The sequence below is a fragment of the Portunus trituberculatus genome, chromosome 11, assembly GCF_017591435.1.
Source record: "Portunus trituberculatus isolate SZX2019 chromosome 11, ASM1759143v1, whole genome shotgun sequence".
NCBI classification, from domain to species: Eukaryota; Metazoa; Arthropoda; class Malacostraca; order Decapoda; family Portunidae; genus Portunus; species Portunus trituberculatus.
The window spans coordinates 2,971,219-2,979,897 of record NC_059265.1 but is presented as its reverse complement, the minus strand read 5'-3'; positions in this window follow the sequence as shown (position 1 = coordinate 2,979,897).

Sequence of the window (8,679 nt, the reverse complement as noted above, 5' to 3'; positions counted from 1 at the left end):
CCACCACCACCAATACACAGCACACTGACATCATCACCACCAACACTTTCTAAAGGTGTGTACACACTTACTGAATTTCCACGCATCGTTTCATCGTTGCGTATCACCTTATAATGCGTTACCGTGCAACAGGGTATGTACCCATTTTGCCTATCCGCGTGGTGTATCATCGTTGAGTGATGCAACAGTGTCATTCAGTTTGTTCCTGACCGTAGATATGAGTGCAAATGTGCAGTTGTCTGTGGCCACGTTTAGTTTTATTCATGAACATCAAATCAATAAAAGGAAAAATGAATGACGGAGTTGGTGGGTGTCTACACTATGTATGTGTAATGAAACAATACTGTGTTGACTGACTTGAAATTCCAGCATGTGACGGAACTGTATCAAAACGTGACAAGGATACACACAACTGATTTTGAGTTTGTCTGCAATTGGGGTCAAAATTGCAAAAAAATATTCATGCCCGTCCACGACAACACTGAACATGCAACTGGACGATCCCACGCTCCTTGTACACACACACACACACACACACACACACACGAAGGTTGGTGAGTTGTGTATCATTCCTTTGAGATGACGCCAAAATACCGAAAAATGGCGGATGGAACCCGTTGCGTAACTTTGTGTCATATTTTGACACGCAACGGTGAAGCACTATCCTGTCAACACTGCTACGCAACGGTGATCCGATACGTGGAAATGCAACAAGTGTGTACACGCCTTAATTAAAACACAAACAATATTCATACACAGTGTTACACCCGCAACCCCGACCGCTGCCCTCCACCGCTCCTCTGGTCCCGCGGCACGCAGGGTGGCCAGCCAGACAGCCGAGGTGACTCTGGGCGGCGGACTAACCTTCCTTCAAGACGTGTTTGTGTCCGTGGTGGAGGAATGAACTGATGGTGGTAGTGGTGGTAGTGGAGGACAGGATTCAGAGTGAGTGAGTGAGTGAATAAGTGAGTGAGAAAGAGGACAGGAAAGAATAGAAGAAAGAGGAAAAATAAGAATATCTTATCAGAGCACAACATTTTCTCTCTCTCCCCCACTCCAGGTCTCGTGTCTGGTGATGAAATGGACGTCTGGTCAGTGGTGGTGGTGGTGGTCAGTTGCCAAATGAAAATATTCTACGTCACCAGCTCCACCTTGAAAAGTCGCTCCAGTTTGGTCATTACCACAGACTGATGGAAAGTTTGAAGTTAATTTGGGCAGCATGACGTTATGAGGATAATGAATATAATGATGTAAGAGCTGGAGAACCACTGATGAGAGAAGAGAGGCGAGAACTGAAGTGACAGGAAGCAGCACTTCCTGCTTGCGTCACGTGAGCGTATTGCGCGCTGGTTGGGCACGTGGTAAGAACCCAGTGAGCATGGCGGGAACTTAGTGAGCGTGGCGGGAGCCTGATCACATGCGTGTTATGACCGTAGTTAAACCCGATTGGACACAATGATATCGTAGCGATATCAAGGGACGTACGCAGTAAAGGCTTGGTAGATACGTAGCAGTGGAGGGATTTCGCAATTCCATCACGTCTCCACTACGTCCTCAAAAATTTTATGAACGTGTTGAGAACCTGCTGCGCGTAGTAAGGACCGCCTCTGGTGTGATGGGGCCTTGACACGGAGAGTTTATCCCTGTCAGTGACGCACACCAAACTTGTCTCAGGGGCCTCGCTCGTCTCCTCTCCACCTCCCCCTCCCCCGCTGTTCCCCACACTCTCATCACTCGCCTTTTAAATCTCATTGATGTTTACTTGATTGATTGATAAGTTTATTGTTATAGCAGTGTATACACCATCGAACTGTTGTCAATTTACGTATGAATGAACCTAACAAATTACCAGCTTATGTATCTATCTATCTACACACAAGCATGTAGATATCTCCACCAGCACCGCCAACACCCACACCTGCCCACCTTCGCCATCATGAACGGCAGTGTGTCAGTTTACACAATACTACTAGTATTTCCATGCCACTATATTGTAGCATCATATCACCTCAGACGCTGGTCAACAAGACGAGACACAGCAAGGAGACCAGACCAGACCACACGACAGAGAGAGAGAGAGAGAGAGAGAGAGAGAGAGAGAGAGAGAGAGAGAGAGAGAGAGAGAGAGAGAGAGAGAGAGGAGAATCACGATACACACACACACACACACACACACTTACCACTCACTTACACACACACACACACACACACACAAAGCTATGGGCGGCGTCAACAGCTCCACACCCACTCCCGCCCATATTTGTCCCGCCCATGCATGCTCACGCCCAAGCTTCCCCAGTCAGCCCATACGCCTCCGCAGCCGCCCTCACTATATAATGAAGTGACTCAAGACACACAGATCCACGTGTTCCGGAGAAAACTGACGTCTGACAGGCGAGAGAGAGAGAGAGAGAGAGAGAGAGAGAGAGAGAGAGAGAGAGAGAGAGAGAGAGAGAGCAATAGAAAGACTGAAAAACCCTGAAAATAAGATCGAGAAAGAGAAAAAAAAAAAGAGAGAGAGAAAAACCCAAGAACACCCTGAGACACCCTGACACACCCCAGACACCCCTTACTCATTATAATGAACATAAACGTGCACCACTTCACCAGTATATTTTCTTTGTGATGGCAGATAATAAAAATCTGGAGTCACATCTTATCCTGGTGACTTGCTGTGACCTTGACCTTGAGTGTGACCTTGAGAGTGACCTTGAGTATGACCTTGACCCCTGGGAAGTGAGTAAGTTGACCTCTGCTCGGCCCGCTGTGGTGGTGCACCTCTCGGCCTCTGCAGGGACCTGGAATCAATCTGGTGTTGACTTTGGTGATTGTTGTGGTGGTGGTGGTGGCCGTTCGGTGGTGCCTGGGGTCGGCTGGTGGTGCTGGTGACGGGCCTGGTGCTCTGGTGGTGCTGGTGTTGCGTGGTGTTGACCTGCCGTCGAGCGTTCACACCGTTTTCTCTCATCTCGGTAATAACAACGATAATAATAATAATAATAATAATAATAATAATAATAATAATAATAATAATAGTAGTAGTAGTAGTAGTAGTAGTAGTAGTAGTAGTAGTAGTAGTAGTAGTAGTGGTGGTAGCAAGTGAAGCAAAATGTATGTTGTTCTGTTATGGACCAGTGGTGTTCAACCTGGGTGGAGAGTCCATCTTCTAGTGGACGAGATGAAGTGAGGGTGGACAGGTGGACAGCTGTCTGGGGTGGACTACTGGGTGGACGAGATCCTCACCTGCATGTGTCTCTATAATATACAAAGACTCTCTCTCTCTCTCTCTCTCTCTCTCTCTCTCTCTCTCTCTCTCTCTCTCTCTCTCTCTATATTTCTTAAAACACATACTACCAATACATATTTATCTATTGTAACATCGAGGTTGCCACTTTGTCTACTCGCAAGACCCCGATAGTACAACCACGCGAGATATGAGATAGGAAACATTGATCTTAAGTATTAAAAAGGTGACATTCTTAATGAGACTTTTTTCTGGGTGGGGTGAACACCTTCTACTTCATCACCGCTACGGCTGCACCACAGTGAGAAAGAGAGAGAGAGAGAGAGAGAGAGAGAGAGAGAGAGAGAGAGAGAGAGAGAGTCAACATGTACTTACAATGGTGACGCGGCATCCTGACACACACATAGGCCTACTGGCGCTGACACACAGGTCTATGTGAGTAATCCTCGGTGTCACATCACTCCCCACCCCCTCCCCAACACAGAGACACTTTTCACTTATATAGGCCTACCCCAGGGTGCCACTTTTCTGATAGGCCAGGGTAACCCAGGGTGCCACTTTTCTGATAGGCCTATAGGCCTACCCCAAGGTGCCACTTTTCTGATAGGCCTACCCCAAGGTGCCACTTTTCTGATAGGCCTACCCCAGGGTGCCACTTTTCTGATAGGCCTACCCCAAGGTGCCACTTTTCTGATAGGCCTACCCCAGGGTGCCACTTTTCTTGACTTGAGCGACGTTTTGTCACTTTGCACAATTGTGGCGGCTTGGTTTGGCGGGAAAGTGAGCGTGGTGTGTCCTGTGTCATGTGTCGTGTGTCATGTGTCTGGCGCGGCGTGTCATGTGTCGTGTGAACACTGCAACACTCTCACAACACTGTGTTACTACACACATCCCAGCAAAGTGCCTTAAATCCACGCTAGAGTGTCGGGGCGCGGCACAGCATGCCCCACCACTGCACACACCCACACAAACTAAAGGGGCGCGGGGCGCGGGGCGCGGGGCGGGGCACCGTGTCGTTCCTTTAGGCTTCATAATATATCAAAATCAAACCACACCAGCGAGACAAGTAACAAAAACAAAATGACAAATTAAGAGGTATGAGAATCACTAATTACACACACAAACAAACAATGGCGTCCTTGGAAAACAAACAAATAATATTAATGATAATATCTGAAGGGTGAGCGGCGCGGCGCTTTGTCGCGCGCTTGGCGCCAACACAGATTTCAAAATTATATTCATTAATAATTATTAATTTGCGTCAAAATACTCGTTCACAAACAACACTGTAGTGACGGAGTGGTGTCATCAGCGCAATAAACCTTAGAAAACAAATCTTTATAATAATCTTTATAATACATTACATAAATATTACAACAAATATTTGTAATACATTACATAAATATTACAACAAATGTTTGTAATACATTACATAAATATTACAACAAATGTTTGTAATACATTACATAAATATTACAACAAATATTTGTAATACATTACATAAATATTACAACAAATGTTTGTAATACATTACATAAATACTTTAACAAATGTTTATAATACATTACACAAATCTTAGCAACAGTAGGCTAGCAATTCATTTTATTTCATTTCTTCTTGATCTGTTTCACTATTTTTTATAATTTTACAGCCTAACAAGATCATTAATTATTTCCTCCAGTGCTGGGAACCTTCCTTTACCTGAGACACGCCCATCACGCCCACGCCCACCCACGCCCATCATAGCCTACCCACTACCTCGCATACGCCCGCCATTACCCACTATAGGACGCCCACAAGCACGCCAACACCTCCACACCCACCCACGAGGTAGTGGCTGGGTTATGATGGGCATGTGTGAAGGTGTGGGCGTGTTGGTGAGGTGGTGGGCGTAGGGGAGATGCTCTTAACTTCACCAGTACCATGACGCGTTTTTCATATTCCTTGTGGTGACTATTTGGTGATTTTATACATCTTCACAAACTCATGTTGGGGATTAAAATAGTGAAGACTGTGGCCATTAATCTTCTGCCCTCCATACACCCTTGCTAATGTCAATAAAATAGTCTAATGGTGCACAAAACTCAAGGTAAAAATGTCTCCCAGTACTGAAGGGGTTAAAATAGAGAAGACTGTGGCCATTAATCTTCTACCCTCCACAGACCCTTGGTAATATCATTAAAATGGTTCAATGGTACACAAATCTCAAGGTAAAAATGTGTCCCAGTACTGAAGGGGTTAAAATACGGAAGACTGTGGCCATTAAAATTCTGCCCTCCACAGACCCTTGCTAATGTCAATAAAATGGTCTAATGGTACACAAAACTCAAGGTAAAAATTCTTCCCAGTACTCTAAGGGTTAAAATAGTGAAGACTGTGGTCATTAATATTCTGTCCTCCACAGACCCTTGGTAATGTCAATAAAATGGTCCAATGGTACACAAATCTCAAGGTAAAAATGTGTCCCAATATTGAAGGGGTTAAAATAGGGAAGACTGTGGCCATTAATCTTCTGCCCTCCACAGATCTTTGCTAATGTCAATAAATGGTCTAATGGCACACAAATCTCAAGGTAAAAGCGAGTCCCAGTACTGAAGGGATTAATGGTGTTTTCATCAGCGCTAAAACTCATATGAAAGGGCTTTTAATTCATTCCAGTGAAATATTTGGCTGTTACTTCGTGTGTGTGTGTGTGTGTGTGTGTTTCACTGTTTGATCTGCTGCAGTCTCTGACGAGACAGCCAGACGTTACCCTATGGAACGAGCTCAGAGCTCATTATTTCCGATCTTCGGAAATAATGCCCATTTGCCCATTTGCCTCGCCGCTTACCGGGACTCGAACCCGGGTCTCTCGATTGTGAGTCGAGCGTGCTAACCACTACACTACGCTGTGTGTGTAGTAGTAGTAGTAGTAGTAGTAGTAGTAGTAGTAGAGAGAGAGAGAGAGAGAGAGAGAGAGAGAGAGAGAGAGAGAGAGAGAGAGAGAGAGAGAGAGAGAGATTGATAACTTTATTGTTGTATCAATGTATACAACAAGGGAGGAGGAGGTCGGGTGATGCCGGCCAGCCCTAAACCTGGAAAAAGAAGGATTTAAGAGTGCGTCAGGAGTGGGAGGGGAAGCACGTCCAGCCACACGCCTGGCACCGCAGCGTGACGCCGGGGCTGGCTGGAGCGGTGGCTGGACTGGGGCTGGTGGCTTGACTCACCATGATTGAGAACTAGCCAGCACACTTTGGGGCCGGCTATCAGGGGCAGACTGGGGCGAAGGATGTACCGGGGCAGACACTGGGTGGAGCCGCGGGCTGGCTGGCGCACTCTGGGGCCTGTTATCTGGGGCAGGTTGGGGCGCTGGCTGGACTGGGGCCGACACTGGCTGGGGCAGAGGTCTCTCACTGCGTCCCGCTGTAGCTCCAAGGCAGTGACCCTCACACGCAAGTCCTTGACCTCGGCTCGGATTTCCAGCAAGAGCTGCACCACGTCCTGGAGGGTCGAAGGCACGCCAGCCTGGGATACGGGGACTGCACGCTCAGCCCCTACTGCAGCAGCATAGTAAGGGGCAGTCCAGGGTGGCACAGGGTCAGGTGGCCGTGAGGCAGGTGGAGAGGCACGCGTGATGAAAGAATAAAGCATTTTTAGCAAGATTTTAAGATATCAGAACATTTTTTAGGGTGTTTTTACGGTTTTGAAGGTAGAATGACATGATTTCAGCATTGCTAACAGGAGAAACACTCTCTTAAAACCCGTCAGTCATCTCTGTGGCTTTGGAAAACAGTCGTGGAGAGAGAACAAAGCATTTTTAAGCAAGATTTTAAGATATCAGCATTTTTTAGGATGTTTTTACGGTTTTAAAGGCAGAATGACATGATTTTCCTTTACCATTTCATATTAGTTTTATTTGATTTAAATGTTATTTTGCATTTTATAAGAACTTTGAGTGATAGAGGAAGTGTATACAATGATGTTGAGATTTTGCGTAGAAGACATTAGAGAAAGATTTCGGACTCCTAGAATACAGACAGCTAATCGGATTAAGAGGGGAGGCTGAGAGTTATTTGGATATCAGTAGGAAGGTGAAGGAATGGGACACAAAGATGTGGAAACAGGAGATGGAAGGGAAAGTAAGCTTGAAGATGTACAGGGAGATGAGGCAAAGTATAGGAGGGCAGGATAAGATTTATGACAACAGGAGGCTACCATAATACTCTTTCGATGTAGGACCAACAATATGGATCTTGGAGATAGGCAAAGGTTTATAAATGCGGCAACAGAATGTATTATGTGTGGTGATCCAGTGGAAGACCTAAAACATTTTATTCTTTACTGTCCAGCCTACAACTTAGAAAGACAGAGACACCCAGTCCTACAACGACCCTACCAAGAAGACACAGATGCCATACTAGGAGATTTGCTATCAGTGCTTCCACACCCAAAATCTTAAATTCCTTTAACCTCTCGTAAAATTTCCTTAGGTTTCCTTGACCTCAATCCAACATTTCTTTATATTTTCCTAACTTTCTTAGGTATAATTTTTGCATTCTTTTCATTCAAGCTAAACAGAGGTTGTCATATAAAAGTACCATTTGTCTTTTTAATCGTTTAATTAATTGTTTAACAATTACTTATTAATTCACAAAAATTCATAAAAATCATTCATAATTCATAAAAACAATTCACATCTTGTTTAATGTTAATAAATAAATCCTACATGCCAACTGAAATAAGTATTCTTTCTCTTTGGTACAATAAGACTATAACAATATATGTTCCTTTCACATAAATTACACAGATTCCATAGACCTCTGTAACACTGGACTCCAGTGTTACAGAGGTCCATGGTACAGGGTATATCCTACATGCCAACTTAAAATACACAATCTTCTCTTTGGTGCAATTAATAAGACTATGAAAATCTATATTCTGTGGTATGAATAAATATACTGTATCCTACATGCCAAAAAAATACATTTTCTTCTCTTTGGGCATTGTTGCAATAAACAAAACTACAAATATAAAATTTATACTCCTGTCACAAAGGTAACACAACACAACTTTCCTCTCTGGCAGAGTCTGGCTCTCCCCATCTCTTTCCTTATATGGCATACCAACAGTGATACTAAATTGTAAACATTATTTTTCCTTGAAACCGCTTAGGAATAGTTTTCTGATATTTGAACATTGATCATTATCTGCACTGGCTTTCATTTTACTGTGGAGTCTAAGCATACTATGTGGTGGATCTATGACTGCAGCCTGATGTTGAACTTTCTTCTGGAAAGCTGTCTTTGCTGTAATTAGACCAAGTACGCTTTCATTCTTAAGTGATGCTCGATGGTCATTCTTAATCAGTTTCAGCTGACTAAACAATCTTTCTACAGCTGCATTTGAGTAAGGGAGTGAGAACAATAGTGAAACCATCCTGCTGAGCTGTGGATTTTGTA